Genomic DNA, 20504 nt, shown 5'->3' with positions numbered 1-20504 from the left:
CACTGATCCATTGCCTACGAGTTTTTCACATATTGTTCTTCGCTTATTTACTTTTCCGTTGCTACTGTTACAATCACTATAAAACCAAAACTGCTACCATTACTTTTGCCACCGTTACCACTGCTATCATATTACATTCCTACTAAATACTTTGCTGAAGATATTAAGTTTCCAAGTGTGGTTGAATTGACAACTCAGCTGCTAATACTTGAGAATATTCTTTGGCTCCCCTTGTGTCGAATCAATAAATTTGGGTTGAATACTCTACCCTCGAAAACTATTGCGATCCCCTATACTTGTTGGTTATCAAGACTATTTTCTGGCGCTGTTGCCGGGGAGCATAGCTCTATTCTTTGAGTCACTTGGGATTTATATTGGTTGGTCACTATGAAGAGCTTGAAAGATCAAAGAACCAAGATTTTTTCCTCAACTACGAGGGGAGGTAAGGAACTGTCATCTAGCTCTGCACTTGATTCACCTTCTGTTTTGAATAAACTTGTGACACCTACACCTGCTATTCATTCCGATATGTCGCATGTTATTGATGATGCCACTTCTGCTTTGCATGATACTTATGATGAAACTACTTCTATGCTTGATAATACTGTGCCACTAGGTGAATTTCTTGATGAACAACTTGCTAGGGTTAGAGAGAATGAAATTGTTGAAACTGATAATATTGATGAAAGTGATGATGAAGATTCTCCCCCTAGATATGAATTGCCTGTTGTGCCTGAGGGTTATGTTATGGATGAAGAAACTGCTAGAGACTTCTTAGCTTGCAATGATAGATCTGATCTTAAGAAATTATTAGCTAAGCTTAAAGAAAAGTCTTTGAATACTAGAATGAAATATGATCCTACTTTTGCGACTTCATCTATCTTTATTACTCATAAGGATTATAATTTCAATGTCGATCCTGAGTTAATTGCTTTGGTTGAATCTAATCCTTTTTACGGCTATGAATCTAAAACTGTTGTGGCACATCTTACTAAATTAAATAATATAGCCACCCTGTTCACTAATGATGAGAAAACTCACTATTACTTTATCCATCAGTTGTTTCTGTTCTCATTAAAGGGTGATGCTAAAACATGGTTTAATTCTCTTGATTCCGGTTGTGCGCGTAGTCCCCAAGATATGATTTATTACTTCTCTGCTAAATATTTCCCCGCTCATAAGAAACAAGCTGCCTTAAGGGAAATATATAATTTTGTGCAAATTGAAGAAGAGAGTCTCCCACAAGATTGGGGGAGGCTTCTCCAATTACTTAATGCTTTGCCTGATCATCCTCTCAAGAAAAACGAAATACTTGATATCTTTTATAATGGACTAACCGATGCTTCCAGAGATTACCTGGATAGTTGTGCTGGTTGTGTTTTCAGGGAAAGAACTGTTGATCAAGCTGAATTGCTATTGAAAAATATGTTGAGTAATGAAAATGATTGGACACTTCCTGAACCAACTCCTAAACCAACTCCGAAGAAAAGGGGTATTCTATTTCTCAGTCCTGAAGATGTGCAAGAGGCAAAGAAATCCATGAAAGATAAAGGTATTAAAACTGAAGATGTTAAGAATTTACCACCTATTGAATAAATACCTGGTCTTTATAACCCGACACAGGTAGTAAAGGTAAATTCTCTCTATAGATTTGATGAAGGTGATATCCCTCGTTATAAGTCTGCTAGCCAATGCTTAGATGAGTTTGACAATTTTATTATTAAACAAGAAAACTTTAATGCTTATGTTGGTAGAAAATTGAAACACAATGCTCATATGCTTGAACACTTGAGTGAGTATATGTCTAGAGTTAAAGGTGAACTTAAAATTATTAGTAAACATGCTTCTATGGTTACCACTCAAGTAGAACAAGTACTTAAGGCTCAGAATGATTTTCTCAATGAATTAAATAATAAGAAAAATGATAATGTTATTAGAGTCATGACAAGAGGGGGTAAAATGACTTAGGAACCTTTGTATCCTGAGGGCCATCCTAAGAGAATTGAGCAAGATTCTCAGAGAACTTATGTTGATGCACCTAGTCCTTCTAAGAGGAAGAAAAAGAAAATTGATAGGACCTTGCATGCTTCTAGCGAACATGTTGTTGATAGACCTGAGAATCCCAATGATATATCTATTTCTAATGCTGAGACACAATCTGGTAATATACATGAACCTACTGATGATGTTAATGATGATGCTCATGTTGATGCTCAACCTAGCAATGATAATGATGTAGAGATTGAACCTGTTGTTGATCTTGATAACCCACAATCAAAGAATCAATGTTATGATAAGAGAGACTTTGTTGCTAGGAAGCACGGTAAAGAAAGAGAATCATGGTTTCAGAAACCCATGCATTTTCCTCCTAAACCATCCAAGAAAAGGATGATGAGGATTTTGAGCGCTTTGCTGAAATGATTAGACCTATCTTTTTGCGTATGCGTTTGACTGATATGCTTAAAATGAATCCTTATGCTAAGTACATGAAGGATATTGTTACTAATAAAAGAAAGATACCGGAAGCTGAAATTTCCACCATGCTTGCTAATTATACTTTTAAGGGTGGAATACCAAAGAAACTTGGAGATCCCGGAGTACCAACTATACCGTGCTCCATTAAAAGAAACTATGTTAAAACAGCCTTATGTGATCTTGGAGCCGGTGTTAGTGTTATGCCTCTCTCTTTATACCGTAGACTTGATTTGAATAAGTTGACACCTACTGAAATATCTTCGCAAATGGCTGATAAATCAACTGATATACATTTCGGTATTTGTGAGGATGTGCCTGTTGTGGTTTCAAACATTACTATTTTAATGGACTTTGTTATTCTTGATATTCCCGAGGACGATAGTATGTCGATTATCCTTGGTAGAACCTTTTTGAATACTGCAGGGGCTGCTATTGATTGCAACAAAGGCAATGCCACTTTTCATGTTAATGGTAATGAGCATACGGTACACTTTCTGAGGAAACAACCTCAAGGGGGATTTTAGGCACTGAGAACACAGCAGGGGGAGCAGCCACGTGCCCATGAGGGTGGAGGGCGCGCCCACCCCCTGGGCGCGCCCACTACCTCATGGACCCCACATGGGTTCCCTCCACTTATCCTTGCACCCACACACTTCGTCTTTGATAGGTGGGAACCTGATGAACGAGTTCACGCCCGAGGATGGCCCGATCTTCATGTCGTATGATCAAATCGGGAGGGATAACTAGCTGCAAGTAGCCAGCATAACTAGCCTTATACTTGCCAAGGTTGGATGCAACCCGTACATTGGGGATGGCTGACTGAAGCTACAAGAACTCCAACCCGCTGTCCGAACAATCGCAGAACCACAAACCGGGACTAATCCACACAAAACGGCCGGAACCGTAGAGCACGAACTAGGGGGAACCAGAGGATCCTTCTCGCAAATCCGAATGAACTCACAGGAGCAAAGGTAGCAAGATCTCTCGGATCTCTCTAGCAGTCTTGCTGCATAAGCTTGTAGCTGAATGGTTTGACAAAAGGTTCTCTAGAGGATGGGGGAGATGGGGTTTTATGGCAGGGACAACCCCCCTTAGTTAGGTGTGAAAATGGCTTCAAAAGTAAGCAGGTTTGCATGGCTTTCTTGGGTGAATAAGCAGTCAACTTTGGGAGTTGTTGCAGAGCTCCTCGGAAATTCGTGAAGTCTTGACAGCCTGGACACCTTCCATGAGAATGACTAGAAATTTTGACTCACAACTCCAAATGATGTGAGGTTTTTTGCATTGGAAAGATAATTTGATGTAGCTTCTGTTGATGTACCCCTATGGCCCCGTCTCTCCATCACATGGGTGTGCCACACCAAAACATCATAGGTAAAAACTGATAGCATCAGCTTCACTTGCAACTTGTTTTCTCCAAACTTGTTCCTCCAAAGCAGTTGCTTCAAGAGCTCATAGGTTGTTGGATTGCTTCCATGTTATACCTAAGTTCAACCAACAGCAATGGAGATGAAAGCATAGTTGTATCATCAAGGTTACAAGGTAAACTTAAGTTAGCGTTCACCTGGTCACTTATTTATTTGGCGCGACTTCTTGTGATTGGACCGATAATTGTTGGAGACTTGTCGATGGTTGTGGTGTCCTCATCAGTCTTGCTCCAGAAAATATCACCCACCTTCTCAAACCCGAGTTCTAGCTCATCTTGCTGCCATTTTCGATCTCCTTGCTCAAAGCTCCATTCACAAAACTGCTTTGGGGGATTGTCTTAGGTATGTGACTCCTCCAATGGTCCAATTAGTTTTTGTTCTAGTGCTTTATTTATTGAATTTTTTTTCTGCTTAGGTGACCTTGTTCTTGAGCTTGCATGTCAAATTTATGTGGTCAAAAGTAGTTCTAATGCATGATATGGCCTCTAGGCACTTGTAGGAGTACTTGCTATCAATTTTGTTGAGTTTGGTTCATTTTTATTTTAAGTTACTAAAATTTTCAGAAATTTTAAGAAAAGATGAAGAGATTTTTGAGGGGCACATCGAGCCAAAGCTCTAAGGATAAGCAAAGTGAAGAGAATAAGAAGCCCAAGTATAATCTCCCTCGTGCTGCGGAGGTTCGGCCGTGTGAATGGCCTTGTGATGAGTTCTTGAGAGAAGCCGGGATTCATGAAGATTTTTATTATTTGGCTGAGAATCCAGGCCTAACCGACTTCCTCCATGACCAGCACGAACAGTATCTCTTACTCACCAATATTTTTGTGCAAAATTTTCATTTCCATGCTAGGAGAGATCACCACCTTCGGTGGAATTTTATTTATATGATGAGCATAAGGAGATGTCTCTTTATGATTTTTGTCAGGTTTGTAGGATACCCTTTGAGGGAAGCATAGAGGAACCACATCGTAATGATGTGGAGGGATTTATTGATACAATTGTTGTAGGGGAAACGAGGAAAGTTTCCAACGCAAGAATCACTAGCATACATTTTACTGTTCTACGTTACTTTGCAATATTTTCTAGTAGATGCTTAATTGGTCGCGGGAATTGCGAAAATCTTAGTGCCCCTGATATTTTTATTTTGTGTCATGCTTTGTTTCATGATGCCACTTTCAGTTTAGGCGCTATTGTTGCTAAACGGTTAAATCTGAATCATACAAAGGGTCCCATCTTGGGAGGCATCTTCGCCTCGCGCCTTGCTGCACACTTTAACATACCCATTAGACATTATGAGAAAGAGGAAAAGTTGTTGCCTCACATTTTGCTAGATTATAAGAGTATGGTAGCACATGATTTTCTTGTTAAGAATAAGAAGAAGATGCTCAACTATAGACTGATATTTGATAAGAAACACTTTGAGACTATTATCTTGCCTACTCCCTCTTTGTTCAACATATTTTCAGGCACATACCTTATTTTGCCGGAGGCCGTTCAAGCATACCAGAGCCTGACATCAGCTCCAGAGTCGGAGCCACTATCTAATCCTCACCATCAGTTTGTTTATCAGTGTGATCTGGAGGAGATTGCCAACCAGTGGAACCCCGAAGACCCTCCTCGGTACACTAGAGAGGGCAGTTTTGACCCATGGTACATAGACCAACTTAGGCCAAAATCCTAAGCTTGGGGGAGTACGTATTTCTCACCGACATTACATTCATGTTCACACACTCATGCCAATTGTCGGTGCTCATACTTTTTCATTGTAATATCCATGCTAGTTTATTTTCTTTTTAAGCTTTCTTCTTGTGTGTTTGAAAAACCTTAAGAAAAACAAAAAAATAGTTGTAGCTTTTAGCTAGTTTACTTTCCATGCCTGTAGTAGTAGTAATTAAAAAGAAAACCCAAAAAGATTTCTCGTTCTTCTTTTGCTTGTTGGGAGCTTTCCCATGTAAATAGTTTTATTTCTTTTCTTGCTCTTTGGGGGTCGAGAGGAGAAGACCTTGATAAAAATGTTGAGTAGCTCTCATATGCATTATTGTTGATGTAACAAAGAGCCCATATTACCTTGTCTTCTCCCTTGAATTGAATGCTTGCAGATTCCAGCTTAGTCCAATGCACGTGCGCTATTATTATTATCCACACTATTCGGTTGTGCAAGTGAAAGGCAATAATGACGATATATGATGAACTGATTGAGATGAGAGAAGCTGGTATGAACTCGACCTCTCTTGTTTTTGTAAATATGATTAGTTCATCGTTCCTGATTCAGCCTATTATGAATGAAACACGTTTGCAATGACAATTAGAGATTATAGTTGCTCATGCCATGCTTAAGTAGCTAGGAGTTTATAATGGTTTATCTTGCATGCCAACATGCTATTAAAATGGTTGTGATGTGGTATGATAGGGTGGTATCCTCCTTTGAACGATTCAAGTGGCTTGACTTGGCACATGTTCACGCATGTAGTTGAAACAAAATCAACATAGCCTCCACGATATTTATGTTCATGGTGAATTATATCATACTCATGCTTGCATTCGGTGTTGATTAACTTTAATGCATGTTCATGACTGTTGTCGCTCTCTAGCTGGTCGCTTCCCCGTCTCTTTCTAGCCTTCACTTGTACTAAGCGGGAATACTGCTTGTGCATCCAACTCCATAAACCCCAAAAATTGTTCCATATGATTCCACCATACCTTCCTATATATGGTATCTACCTGTTGTTCCAAGTAAATTTGTATGTGCCAAACACTAAACCTTCATATAAACATTCTGTTTTGTATGCTCGAATAGCTCATGTATCAACTAGGCCTCTCTGTATCTTCCATGCTAGGTGGGTTATTCTCAAGAGGAGTGGACTCCGCTCCTCACTCACAAGAAAATGGCTGGTCACCGGGATGCCCAGTCCCATGCTCAAATCAAATCAAAATAATTGCAAACAAAACTCCCCCAGGATTGTTGTTAGTTGGAGGCACCCGTTGTTTCGGGCAAGCCATGGATTGATGCTTGTTGGTGATGGGGGAGTATAAACTTTACCATTCAGCTTGGGAACCGCCTATAATGTGTGTAGCATGGAAGATATCGAGATCTCTCGGTTGCTATGTTGACAATGAAAGTATACCGCTCAAAATATTATTCATCTCTATTTCAAAACCGAGCTCTGGCACCTCTACAAATCCCTGCTTCCCGTTGCGAAGGGCCTATCTATTTACTTTTATGTTGATTCATCATCCTCTTATTGAAAAGCACCAGTTGGAGAGCACTGCTGTCATTTGCATGTATTATTATTAGTTTACATTGAGTATGACTTGACTGGATCTCTTTTACCATGAATTACAATTTCCAGTCAGCCCTTGATTTTCAGGGGTGCTCTGCATTTATGTTTTGCGATCTCAGAAAGGGCTAGCAAGATACCATCTTGTTATATCATATTATGATTGTTTTGAGAAAGTGTTGTCATCCGATATTTATTATTATTGCTCGCTAGTTGATTATGCCATTGATATGAGTAAACATGAGACCTAAATGTTATTTTGAATATGGTTAGTTCATAATCTTTGCTGAAAACTTGAATGCTGGCTTTACATATTTACAACAACAAGAGCAAATAGAGTTTGTAAAAGTTTTTCTTTATCACTTTCAGTTTGTCAAATGAATTGCTTGAGGACAAGCAAATGTTTAAGCTTGGGAGAGTTGATGCATCTCCAATGAATCTACTTTTCCAAACACTGCTGCCCTTGTTTTGGACTCTAACTTGCATGATTTGAATGGAACTAACCCGGACTGACGCTGTTTTCAGCAGAATTGCCATGGTGTTATTTTTGTGCAGAAATAAAAGTTCTTTGAATGACCTAAAAATCAACAGAGATTAGTTTTGGAATATATAAAAAATATTGGCGAAAGAATCAAGGCCAGCGGGCCACACCCTGTCCACAAGGGTGGGGGCGCGCCTACCCCCCCCCCTGGCACGCCCCCTGCCTCGTGGCCCCCCTGGTGCTCCTCCGACCTCAACTCCAACTCTATATATTCGTGTTTGGGAAGAAAAAAAGTAGAGAGAAGGATTCATCTCGTTTTACGATACGGAGCCGCCGCCAAGCCCTAATCTCTCTCAGGAGGGCTGATCTGGAGTCCGTTCAGGGCTCCGGAGAGGGGAATCCGTCGCCATCGTCATTATCAACCTTCCTCCATCACCAATTTCATAATGCTCACCGCTGTGTGTGTGTAATTCCACCGTAGGCTTTCTCAACGGTGATGGGTTGGATGAGATTTATCATGTAATCGAGTTAGTTTTGTTAGGGTTTGATCCCTAGTATCCACTATGTTCCGAGATTGATGTTGCTATGACTTTACTATGCTTAATGCTTTTCACTAGGGCCCGAGTGCCATGATTTCAGCTCTGAACCTATTATGTTTTCATGAATATATGTGAGTTTTTGATCCTATCTTGCAAGTCTATATTCACCTATTATGTGTTATGATCCGTTAACCCCGAAGTGACAATAGGACTTAATATCCCTTAGTTTCCAATAGGACCCCGCTGCCACGGGAGGGTAGGACAAAAGATGTCATGCAAGTTCTTTTCCATAAGCACGTATGACTATATTCGGAATACATACCTACAGTACATTGATGAACTAGAGCTAGTTCTGTGTCACCCTATGTTATAACTATTGCATGAAGAATCGCATCCGACAAAATTATCCATCACTGATCCATTGCCTACGAGTTTTTCACATATTGTAACTCGCTTATTTACTTTTCCGTTGCTACTGTTACAATCACTATAAAACCAAAATTGCTACCATTACTTTTGCCACCGTTACCACTGCTATCATATTACATTGCTACTAAATACTTTGCTGAAGATATTAAGTTTCCAGGTGTGGTTGAATTGACAACTCAGCTACTAATACTTGAGAATATTCTTTGGATCCCCTTGTGTCGAATCAATAAATTTGGGTTGAATACTCTACCCTCGAAAACTGGTGACCTCACACTAATGGTGCCAAGTCATCAAGTTAATTAAGACAAATTGCCACTTAAAATCAAAGCCAATTTCAAATTTAAAATAAAGTGAGATAAAATATTTCTTCAAACAGAAAAACTAAAATGTTCGCTTTATTCTAAAAATTCCCCAACCATTTTTCATGTTGAAACCAACATAGTTTGACTTCTCATTTTTGACCCTAGCCTCAATTAAAGTGGACCTACAACGTTTGTGTTTAACCCTTCGAAATAAAACAATTGTTTAAACATCTCCAAAATATTTGAACGTTTGAGAGTGACCTTGGTATGTAGTGTTTGATTTGTGTGCATAGTAATATGTGTAGAAAAATGCGTTTGATAACTAAAGAAATTGATAAGGTGCTAGAAAATAACATAGAAAAGAAGAAAAGGAAAAGGGAGCAAAGTATTATGTCACTGGGCCTAACTGGAACAGTCCACTGAAGCCAAGCCCACCACGGCCTTTCCCCCACCTATGTATAGAGGAAGTGAGAGGCCATGGCGCTGGCACTTGCACATGTCGTCTACGCATCGATTGTCGCTGTGTCGATCATCAGCGAAACCCCAAGATGGATAAGAAGACCCCCGACCCCATAGACAAACCCTAATCCTCACTTATCCCCTCGCGCTCTCTCTCTTTCATTTGTTCGTCGCCTGTAGCTCATGGACGTCATTGCCGCGTCGATCCCATGGCCACCGTCCTCCCCTCATAGCGCCAAAATGTCCAGTAGGACCCTCGCGGACGGCTTCGTCTTCACCAAGCCTCGAATCGAGCCAGGACGGCATGTCGGCTCGCCATTGAGCACTTCTCTGCTTTGGCCGCCGCACGTCATCGACGTCGATCTAGACCACCCCGACCTCTCCGGCCTCGCCGAGCTTGCCTACGCCCTCTCTGTGAGCTCCTCTTCTTCCCCCTTGCCTCTCTTGCTCGTCCTTGCCCTCTCGGCCGTAGAACCGCGCCCACACGAGGCCGCCATGGACGAACCTCATCGTAACCGCACCCACTCATGAATCCCCCATGCACTTGGTCGCGTCTACCTCCAACTTCCATCACCTGAAGCCGTCCTGGCGCGCCCGGCGCCCGCTGTCCCGCGCCGACTCTGCCCGAACACGCCCGCCGACCGTCCCGCCCCGCCTTAGCCCGCTGGCCGCGCCCCATCCCCGCGGCCGGCGCCTGCAGTCTCCCTCGCTGCACTGTGCCCGCCTTTGCCCAGTGCGGCCGGCCGGCGAGCCCCGCGGAGGCCACGGCCTTGCCCCGGCGACCTCCACTTGCGCCCTGGGTTCACCCACTCGGGTGCTCGCGCCCAGCGCCCGGTGCCCGCTAACCACCCCTGTGGCTTGGCCTTTGGGCCACTGCCTAGTGGGGCCCCCAGCCCCCTTTTTTCAAAAAAAAGAAAAGGATTAAAAAATTAATTAACTAATTACTTAACTTAATTAACCTTGCTTAGTTAGCCCAATAAACTAGATTAGTCTAATTAAACATGCTTAATTAGTTCAGTCCATGACAGATGGGCCCCACTGCCTTGTTTGACTGGTCAGCGGTCAGAGTTGACCGGTGATGTCATGATGATGCCATGCTATCATAATAAGTCCATTCTTGAATTAAAGATAATTGCAGAAATCATTTAAAACTTTGGAAAATCATAAAAAATATCCGTAACTCGGACGAAAATACTCTATACATGAAAGTTGCTCAGGACGATGAGACGAATCTGAATAGGCAGCCCATTCGTCCGCCACACATCCCTAGCATAGAAAACACGCAACTTTCCCCCTCCGGTTAATATGTTCAAAAACGCGAAACACCGGGGATACTTTCCCGGTTGTTTCGCCCCTCCGCCGGTATCGTCTAGTACTGTGTTAGGTCACCCCTAGCATCGTGTATTGCCATGTTATGCTTTGTGATGCTTTGAATACTCTGTTATTTATCGGTTCCCCCTCCGTTACTTATTTCTGGTAGACCCCGAGACCGCGGTTGAACCAGTGACCGACTACCTCACCTTCGAGGGTCTGATACGTCTCCAACGTATGTACTTCTCCAAACACGTTTGCCCTTGTTTTGGACTCTAACTTGCATAATTTGAATGGAACTAACCCGGACTGACGCTGTTTTCAGCAGAATTGCCATGGTGTTATTTTTGTGCAGAAATAAAAGTTCTTGGAATGACCTGAAAATCAACAGACATTATTTTTGGAATATATAAAAAATATTTGCGAAAGAATCAAGGTCAGGGGGCCCACACCCTGTCCACGAGGGGGGAGGGCGCGCCTACCCCCCTCCCCCCGGGCGCGCCCCCTGCCTGGTGGTCCCCCTGGTGCTCCTCCGACCTCAACTCCAACTCTATATATTCGTGTTCGGGGAGAAAAAAACAAAGAGAAGGATTCATCGCGTTTTATGATACGGAGCCGTCGCCAAGCCCTAATCTCTCTCGGGAGGGCTGATCTGGAGTCTGTTCGGGGCTCCAGAGAGAGGAATTCGACGCCGTCGTCATCATCAACCTTCCTCCATCACCAATTTCATAATGCTCACCACCGTGCGTGAGTAATTCCATCGTAGGCTTGCTGGACGGTGATGGGTTGGATGAGATTTACCATGTAATCGAGTTAGTTTTGTTAGGTTTTGATCCCTAATATCCACTATGTTCCGAGATTGATGTTGCTATGACTTTGCTATGCTTAATGCTTGTCACTAGGGCCCGAGTGCCATGATTTCAGATCTGAACCTATTATGTTTTCATGAATATATGTGAGTTCTTGATCCTATCTTGCAAGTCACTAGTCACCTATTATGTGTTATGATCCATTAACCCCGAAATGATAATAATCGGGATACTTACCGATGATGACCATAGTTTGAGGAGTTCATGTAGTCACTATGTGTTAATGCTTTGGTCCGGTACTCTATTAAAAGGAGGCCTTAATATCCCTTAGTTTCCAATAGGACCCGCTGCCACGGGAGGGTAGGACAAAAGATGTCATGCAAGTTCTTTTCCATAAGCACGTATGACTATATTCGGAATACATACCTACATTACATTGATGAACTCGAGCTAGTTCTGTGTCACCCTATGTTATAACTATTGCATGAGGAATCACATCCGACATAATTATCCATCACTGATCCATTGCCTACGAGATTTTCACATATTGTTCTTCGCTTATTTACTTTTTCATTGCTACTGTTACAATCACTATAAAACCAAAACTGCTACTGTTACTTTTGCCACCATTACCACTACTATCATGTTACTTTGCTGCAGATATTAAGTGTCTAGGTGTGGTTGAATTGACAACTCAGCTGCTAATACTTGAGAATATTCTTTGGCGCCCCTTGTGTAGAATCAATAAATTTGGGTTGAATACTCTACCGTCAAAAACTATTGCGATCCCCTATACGCGTGGGTTATGAGGGTCCGTTTATGTCTACAGAGGAACCAGGCAAGCCCCCCCTTGATCAATCCAATATCGCCTATTCTTCTCGCTATTGCTTGCATTAGAGTAGTGTAGCATGTTACTGCTTTCCGTTAATCCTATTCTGATGCATAGCATGTCTTTGTTACTACTGTTGTTACCTTTACCCGCAAACCTAAATGCTTGGTATAGGATGCTAGTATTCCATCAGTTGCCCTACATTCTTGTCTGTCTGCCATGCTATAATATCGGGATGTGATCACTTGGGAGGTGATCACGGGTATATACTTATATACATAGCATATGATATTTGTGGTGACTAAAGTCGGGTCAGCTTGTAGAGTACCCGCGAGTGATTCATGGATTGGGGGCTGAAAGGACCTTTGTCCCGACGGCCCTCTAGGTGGATCTTTGGGGCGGAGCGACAGGACAGGTTGAGACCACCTAGGTGAGAGGTGGGCCTGGCCCTGGTCAGTGTGTGCAGTAACTTCAAAATAACACGCTTAATGAGATCTTGGTATTTGACCTGAGTCTGGCCACTGGCCTATACGCACTAACCAACTACACGTGAACAATTATGGGCACTCGACGTCGTGGTATCAGCCGAAGCCTTCGTGACGTCAGCGACTAAGCGGTGCACGCCGGGTTGGACCGCGTAACGCAACTTCCTTTGAAATGGAGGTTGTCGGTGTTCCGGGAACGGGGGTCCCCAGACTTTCCTGCCTGCGGCCAATGGCGTGGCTCTGCCAGCGGGTCCGTACGACCCATCTTCACCAACAAGCATACAAGACCCTCGCGAGGCGGATTACACAAGACCTCCTCAAGAGCGGCCTCTCCAGGCTGGCTCGCGAGGGGCGGAGAGATCAAGGCTAGGAAAACCTCGCGAGGTTCCAATGGCGTGAGCCATGACGATCGACACCAGGGGGCGCTAGCGCGCACAGTGTCCTTGTTTCCTCTTTGGTGATAAGGAGCAAGCGCAGACGAAGAGTACCGAGGCGTCAAGCAAAGGTTTCCATATCGGTGTGATGATATCAAGACCAGCAGGACAGCAAGACGGAGGTCACTATGGAGCCCAAGGCGGCGTCACCACCAGAACCTTTGGTAGGCGAAGACTGCTTTTGTCAGGATAACTTGTACTAGCTGTCCCCTTTCAAATTGGCCGTTGTCGGCTCCCTTCCCGCTCAATATTTGGGGAGAGGACCAGGGCCTCTATAAATAGGATTAGCCACCACAGTTGACAAGGACACGGGGACACGAACGAACAGAGAAGCCTCAGCCATCTCAACTTGGACGAGATCCAACCCATCCTCACACCCACCAAGAACAAGAACACCTCGCCTCAGGAGGCTGTTCTTCCCCTTGTACTATTCATCCTCAGCCCAAGAGGCAATCCACCACACCACACTGGAGTAGGGTATTACACCACAACGGTGGCCCGAACCAGTATAAATCTTGTGTCTCTTGTGTTGCGAGTTAGTCAAGCTTGCCTTTGAGATCGTGGCGAGATTGAGGGCATGAGTAGGTAGGCGAAAATATTCGTACGCACCCCAGTGTTCGAACCTTGAGGGTTTTGCCGAAACCCGAGATCCGACATTTGGCGCGCCAGGTAGGGGTGCACCGGAGTTTTCCTTCCGTCGATTCGCACTCCACCATCTTCACGCCCATTCTCCATGGTTGACGCCGCCCTTCCGGCTGGATCTACGAGTGTCCACAGTGATGCTTGGGGGCTCCGAGCCCTTGCTCCCGCCCTGCGGCAGGTGCAGTGGCCACCCAAGTTCAAGCCAGAGATGCCGCCACGCTATGACGGCTCGGCGGACCCATCGGCTTTCCTGCTGGCATATGAGGAGGCCGTCCTTAAGGCCGGGGGCGACGACAATGTAATGGCCAACTGGCTTCCCATGGCCCTCACTGGAGCACCACGCGCCTGGCTGCTCAACCTCCCTAGGTCCACTATGGCATCTTGGGAGGAGTCGCGCGGCCTCTTCGTTGCACGCTATGCGGCGCCGGCGCACCACGCGGTTGCGACCCTCCTCGGCGGCTCGCAAGCACCACCCTCATATCATCACATCAAGCCGTTCTTTCGCCAGATCAACGCCACTTCCAAGCGCCCGGGGGCTCCGCCGGGCTGAGCCGCGCCCGAGGCCGACCTCACCTTCGACTCAGGGGATCATCCCATCTCCACCGTCGGCTCGGGTGTGCTCCCAATGCTTTGCACGCCCACCATCTGCAACATGTCTGTCCCCAACACGCTCGTCGATGGTGGGCCGGCCTCAACGTGCTCTCCGTCGAGGCCTTCAGCCTTCTTCACATGTCGCTCGAGCGGCTCCGCCCTAGCAAGCCTTTCTCAGGGGTTGGTGGAGGCTCCGCCCGCTCCGTGTGGCAGATCCGCCTACCTGTGACCTTTGGCACACGCGACAACTACCGCACCGAGTTGGTCGACTTCGACATCGCCCACGTCGGCCTCCTGTACAGCGCCATCCTCGGGTACCCGGCCCTAGCTCAGTTCATGGTGGCGACCCATCCGGCCTACAACCTCATGAAGATGCCCACTAGCAAGAGTGTCTTCATGGTAGTTGGGGACACCAAGGAAGCCTTGATGATGCTCAAGCTCGCCCTCAAGACTGCCGCGACAGTGCCGCCCACCGACGCAGATGCCTCCAAGGCCAAGGGAGCCGCACCAACCAAGAAGAAGCAGTTTTTCACTCAAGACAAGGCAGAAACCAAGCAAGTTCCAGTCGAGGAGGACGGGTCCACGGGGGCAACCTTTACCATAGGCGCCAATCTCGAGCCTGATCAGGAGGAGGCGCTGGTGAAGTTCTTGCACGCAAACAAGGAAGTGTTCGTTTGGGAGCCCGATCAGCTAGTAGGGGTCCCAAGAGAGGTGATAAAGCACCTCCAGAAGGTGTGCCCCAACATACACCCCGTAAAGCAGAGGGCGAGGCGGCAGTCCACGGAGAAGCAAGCTTTCATCGTCCAAGAGACAGGCAAGTTGGAGGCTGCGGGTGTCATTCGCGAGGTTCGGTACCCCGAGTGGCTAGCAAACCACATCGTCGTGCCCAAGAAAGGTGGGAAGGACCGAATCTACGTCGACTTCACCAACCTCAACAAGGCCTTCCCTCAAGATCCATTCCCCCTTCCACACATCGACCAGATCGTCGACTCCACTGCCGAGTGCGACTTGCTATGCTTCCTGGATGCATTCTCAGGATATCACCAGATCAAGATGGCGGTAGAAGATGTGGAGAAGACAGCCTTCCTGACACCGTGTGGGGTGTACTGCTACACTTGCATGCCTTTCGGGATGCGGAACGCAGGCGCAACCTTCCAGCGGCTTATGCACATGGCCTTGGGTCTGCAGCTCAGGAGGAACGCTGAAGCCTACGTCGATGACATCATGGTGAAGTCTCTGGAGGGAAGGACCTAGATCCAAGACCTGGAGGAGACCTTTGAAAGCCTCTGCCAGCTAGACTTGCGACTCAACCCGGAGAAGTGCGTGTTTGGCGTCCCTTCCGGCAAGCTGCTGGGCTTCCTTGTGTCCCACAGGGGGATCGAGGCCAACCCAGAGAAGGTCAAGGACATTGAAGACATGAGTCCACCATAGACCCTCAAGGAAATGGAGAAGCTTGTTGGACGGGTGACTGCATTGGGATGCTTCATTTCCAAGCTGGGAGAGCGCACCCTACCATTCTTCAAGCTAATGAAGAAGAAGGGCCCATTCGAGTGGACCCCGGAGGCCGACCGGGCATTTCAAGACCTCAAGAGATACCTGAACAGCCCTCCAGTGATGGTGGCGCCATGACCTCTCGAGCCCCTAGTGCTTTATCTTGCCGCCACACCCCACTCCGCCAGCGCGGCTCTAGTGGCGGTTCGGGAAGAACACCAAGACAAGGGCGCATCGCACCGAGCTACGCCCCCAGCAGAGACAACACATGACTAGGAGGGTGCCGCAAGGGCCGCAGCAGCGACAGCAGAGGATCAAGCTCAGCAGGACAACGCCCCCGAACCCGCAAAGGCCCCGACAAGCGATCAAGCGTTGGGGGCTTCACCACCTCAGGAGGCACCCTAACTCCCGAAAGGCGCAAGCCTCATCAGCGCGCCTACCCTCGTCGAGAACCCGGCATACTTCATCATCACGGTATTGCGGGATGCAAGAGCACGGTACCCCATGCCTAAGAAGCTCCTACTCGCGCTCCTGGTGGCCTCACGCAAGCTGCGACACTACTTTCAAGGCCACCCCATCAAGGTCGTCTCGGCCTACCCACTGGAGAGGGTGCTCAGGAGCCCCAACTCCACCAGGAGGGTCGCCGAGTGGAACATCGAGCTGCATGCATTCCAGTTGGAGTTTAGCACCACCAGGATCATTAAGGGAGCCGCGCTCGCCGACTTCATGGCAGAATGGACGGACGCCCCGGTGCTTGAAATAGGTGAGGACCGGTCCCTCTCGCCGGGAAGTGAGGCGCCCGACGGTTGGGTCATGTATTTCGATGGTGCCTTCGTGCGCCAAGGCACGGGGGCTGGAGCAGTGCTCATCTCGCCCACTCAAGACAAGCTCTACTACGCCATGCAGCTCTGCTTCCAGCAGGGCGAGAAGGTCTCCAACAACATTGCAGAGTATGAAGGCCTCATAGCCGGCCTGAAGGCTGCGGCGGCACTGGGGGTGAAGCATCTCACCATCAGGGGCGACTTGCAGCTCCTCGTGAACTTCTCCAACAAGGTGTATGAGCCGAAGGACGAACACATGGAGGCATACCTCGCGGTAGTGCGCAAGATGGAGAAGCAGTTCCTAGGCTTGGAGTTGCAGCACGTGCCCCGGGGAACCAACAAGGAAGCCGACGACATCGCCAGAAGGGCATCCAAGCGACAGCCCCAGGAGCCTGGCATCTTCGAGGAGTGGCTCTTCAAGCCATCAGCGACACCACCGCTTTCAAGGATAGCGCAGCCTCGGGAGGAGCTCCCGCAGCCACCTGCCACGGGAGCCCCAGCCTGTGGCCCGACTTTGGGAGCATGTCTACTCTTGGCGCTCGAGCCCTAGGAGGGATGCTGGACCAAGGAATTCAAGGAATACCTGATGCAAGGGACACTGCCGGAGAAGGAGGACGCGGAGCATGTGGCCCGGCAAGCCATGACACACTGCATCCAGGATGGTGAGTTATACAGGAAGAGACCAAATGACGTTTCATTGCATTGCATCTCCAGGGAACAGGGGAAAGAGCTGCTAGCCGACATACACGGCGGGGACTGCGGGCACCACTCGTCTTCACGAACCCTCTGCGGCAAGGCATTCCACAGCGGGTTCTACTGGCCTACGGTGCTCAACGACGCAGCTGAGCTGGTGAGGTCCTGTGAGGCCTGCCAATTCCACGCCAAGCAAATCTACCAGCCAGCTCAGGGCCTCCAGACTATTCCACTCTCGTGGCCGTTCGTAGTCCAGGGACTCGACATCCTGGGCCTCGTTCCCTCAAGCGCCTGGGGGCTACCGATACCTCTATGTTTCCATTGAAAAGTTCACCAAGTGGGCGGAGGTGGAAGCCGTCCGCACCATCCCAGCTGGCTCTGCGGTCAAGTTCATCAAGGGCCTCGTGAGCCGTTTTGGGGTCCCCAACCGCATCATCACTGATAATGGCTTGCAGTTCACCAGTAATCTCTTCAAAACGTAATAGACTAACCTTGGAACGCAGATTTGCTACGCTTCAGCGGTGCACCCCCGGAGCAATGGCCAAGCTGAACACGCCAACGCGGAGATCTTGAGAGGCCTCAAGACTAGGACCTTCAAGAAGAAGCTCGAAGCCTATGGCAGGGGCTGGCACAACGAGCTGCAGCCTGTGTTGTGGTCCATCCGCACCACCTCCACCAAGCCCACGGGCGAGACCCCGTTCTTCCTCGTCTACAGAGCAGAAGCAGTCCTCCCTCATGAGCTCAAGCATCGCTCCGCACGGCTCCTGGCGTTTGATGAGATGTATCAGGACGCCACATGGGGGATGGACCTCGTGCTCGGTGATGTCTACTACACAACCTTCTTCTTGTAGACGTTGTTCGGCCTCCAAGTGCGGAGGTTTCTAGGATAGTAGCAAATTTCCCTCATGTGGATGACCTACGGTTTATCAATCTGTAGGAGGCGTAGGATGAAGATGGTCTCTCTCAAGCAACCATGCAACCAAATAACAAAGAGTCTCTTGTGTCCCCAACACACCCAATACAATGGTAAATTGTATAGGTGCACTAGTTCGGCGAAGAGATGGTGATACAAGTGGTATATGGATGGTAGATAAAGGTATTCGTAATCTGAAAATATAAAAACAGCAAGGTAACGAATGATAAAAGTGAGCGTAAACAGTATTGCAATGCTAGAAAACAAGGCCTAGGGTTCATACTTTCACTAGTGCAAGTTCTCTCAACAATAATAACATAATTGGATCATATAACTATCCCTCAAGATGCAACAAAGAGTCACTCCAAAGTCAATAATAGAGGAGAACGAACGAAGAGATTATGGTAGGGTACAAAACCACCTCAAAGTTATTCTTTCCAATCAATCTGTTGGGCTATCCCTATAAGTGTCACAAACAGCCCTAGAGTTCATACTAGAATAACACCTTAAGACACAAATCAACCAAAACCCTAATGTCACCTAGATACTCCAATGTCACCTCAAGTATCTGTGGGTATGATTATACGATATGCATCACACAATCTCAGATTCATCTATTCAACCAACACAACAAACTTCAAAGAGTGCCCCAAAGTTTCTACCGGAGTGTCAAGACGAAAACATGTGCCAACCCCTATGCATAGGTTCATGGGCGGAACCCGCAAGCTGATCACCAAAACATACATCAAGTGGATCAATAGAATACCCCATTGTCACCACGGGTATCCCACACAACACATACATCAAGTGTTCTCAAATCCTTAAAGACTCAATCTGATAAGATAACTTCAGAGGGAAAACTCAATCCATTACAAGAGAGTAGAGGGGGGAGAAAACATCATAAGATCCATCTATAATAGAAAAGCTCGCGATACATCAAGATCATGCCAAATCAAGAACACGAGAGAGAGAGAGAGAGAGAGAGAGAGAGAGAGATCAAACACATTGCTACTGATACATACCCTCAGCCTCGAGGGAGAACTACTCCCTCCTCGTCATGGAGAGCACCGGGATGATGAAGATGGCCACCGGAGACGGATTCCCCCTCCGGTAGGGTGCCGGAATGGGTCTAGATTGGTTTTCGGTGGCTACAGAGGCTTCTGGTGGCAGAACTCCCGATCTATTGTGCTCCCCGATCGTTTTAGGGTATATAGATATATAGGCGGAAGAAGTACGTCAGGGGAGCCACGAGGGGCCCACGAGGGTGGAGGGCGCGCCCAGGGGGGTGGGCGTGCCCCCCTGCCTTGTGGCTTCCTCGTTGCTTCCCTTACGTGGACTTCAAGTCTCCCGGGTTGCTCTCCTTCCAAAAATAAGTTCTGTGAAGTTTCTGGTCAATTGGACTCCGTTTGATTTTCCTTTTCTGCGATACTCTAAAACAAGGTAAAAACAGAAACTGGCACTGGGCTCTGGGTTAATAGGTTAGTCCCAAAAATCATATAAAATAGCATATAATTCATATAAAACATCCAAGGTTGATAATATAATAGCATGGAACAATCAAAAATTATAGATACGTTGGAGACGTATCAGCATCCCCAAGCTTAATTCCTGCTCGAACTTGAGTAGGTAAATGATAAAAGCAGAATTTTTGATGTGGAATGCTATCTAACATATTTCTCTAAGTAATTCTTCTTTATTTTGGCATAAATGTTCTGATCCATAAGATTCAAGACAAAAGTTTAATATTGACATAGAAACAATAATACTTCAAGCATACGAACTAAGCAATCATGTCTTCTCAAAATAACATGGCCAAAGAAAGTTCACCCCTACAAAATCATATAGTTTGGTCATGCTCCATTTTCGTCACACAAGAATGCTCTCAGCATGCACAACCCCAATGACAAGCCAAGCAATTGTTTCATACTTTAGTAATCTCAAATGTATAAACTTTCACGCAATATATGAGCGCGAGCCATGGACATAGCACTATGGGTGGAATAGAATATGATGATGGGGGTTAGATGGAGAAAATACAAAGGAGAAATTCTCACATCAACGTGGCTAATAAATGGGCTATGGAGATGCCCATCGATTGATG

Source organism: Triticum aestivum, chromosome 4A, assembly GCF_018294505.1.
Source record: "Triticum aestivum cultivar Chinese Spring chromosome 4A, IWGSC CS RefSeq v2.1, whole genome shotgun sequence".
Taxonomy (NCBI): domain Eukaryota; kingdom Viridiplantae; phylum Streptophyta; class Magnoliopsida; order Poales; family Poaceae; genus Triticum; species Triticum aestivum.
Note: the sequence above shows the minus strand (reverse complement) of the source record.